Raw genomic sequence first — 1,800 nt, forward strand, 5'->3', positions numbered from 1 at the left:
AAGATAAAGAATATACATTCTTCTCATCACCCCATGGAACATTCTCCAAAATTGATCACATCCTGGGACACAAAACAATTATCAACAGAATCAAAAGAATTGAAATTTTACCTTGTATCTTCTCAGACCATAAGGCACTAAAGGTGGAACTCAACTCTAACAAAAATGCTCGACCCCACCCAAAGGCATGGAAACTAAACAATCTTCTGTTGAATAACAGATGGGTGAAGGAAGAAATAAAACAGGAAATCATTAACTTCCTTGAGCATAACAACAATGAAGACACAAGCTACCAAAACCTGTGGGATACTGCAAAAGCAGTTTTGAGAGGAAAATTCATCGCTTTAGATGCCTACATTCGAAAAACAGTAAGAGAGCACATCAACAATCTCACAAGAGATCTTATGGAATTGGAAAAAGAAGAACAATCTAAGCCTAAACTCAGTAGAAGAAAAGAAATATCCAAAATCAAATCAGAGATCAATGAAATTGAAAACAAAAGAATCATTCAGAAAATTAATGAAACAAGGAGTTGGTTTTTTGAAAAAATAAATAAAATAAATAAACCATTGGCCAGACTAACGAGGAATAGAAAAGTAAAATCTCTAGTAACCTCAATCAGAAATGATAAAGGGGAAATAACAACTGATCCCACAGAGATACAAGAGATCATCTCTGAATACTACCAGAAACTCTATGCCCAGAAATTTGACAATGTGAAAGAAATGGATCAATATTTGGAATCACACCCTCTCCCTAGACTCAACCAGGAAGAAATAGAGCTCCTGAACACACCAATTTCAAGCACTGAGATCAAAGAAACAATAAAAAAGCTTCCAACCAAAAAATGCCCTGCTCCAGATGGCTTCACTCCAGAATTCTATCAAACCTTCAAGGAAGAGCTTATTCCTGTACTGCAGAAATTATTCCAAAAAATTGAGGAAGAAGGAATCTTCCCCAACACATTCTATGAAGCAAACATCACCCTGATACCAAAACCAGGAAAAGACCCAAACAAAAAGGAGAATTTCAGACCAATCTCACTCATGAACATAGATGCAGAAATTCTCAACAAAATCCTAGCCAATAGATTACAGCTTATCATCAAAAAAGTCATTCATCATGATCAAGTAGGCTTCATCCCAGGGATGCAAGGCTGGTTTAACATACGCAAGTCTGTAAACGTTATCCACCATATTAACAGAGGCAAAAATAAAGATCACATGATCCTCTCAATAGATGCAGAAAAAGCATTTGATAAAATCCAGCATCCTTTTCTAATTAGAACACTGAAGAGTATAGGCATAGGTGGCACATTTCTAAAACTGATTGAAGCTATCTATGACAAACCCGCAGCCAATATTTTACTGAATGGAGTAAAACTCAAAGCTTTTCCTCTTAGAACTGGAACCAGACAAGGTTGTCCTCTGTCACCTTTACTATTCAACGTAGTGCTGGTAGTTCTAGCCAATACAATTAGGCAAGACAAGGAAATAAAGGGAATCCAAATGGGAGCAGAGGAGGTCAAACTCTTCCTCTTTGCTGACGACATGATCTTATACTTAGAGAACCCCAAAGACTCAACCACAAGACTCCTAGAAGTCATCGAAAAATACAGTAATGTTTCAGGATATAAAATCAATGTCCACAAGTCAGTAGCCTTTGTGTACACCAATAACAGTCAAGATGAGAAGCTAATTAAGGACACAACTCCCTTTACCATAGTCTCAAAGAAAATGAAATCCCTAGGAATATACCTAACGAAGGAGGTGAAGGACCTCTATAAAGAAAACTATGAAA

This window comes from Nycticebus coucang, chromosome 4 (genome assembly GCF_027406575.1).
Source record: "Nycticebus coucang isolate mNycCou1 chromosome 4, mNycCou1.pri, whole genome shotgun sequence".
Classification (NCBI taxonomy): domain Eukaryota; kingdom Metazoa; phylum Chordata; class Mammalia; order Primates; family Lorisidae; genus Nycticebus; species Nycticebus coucang.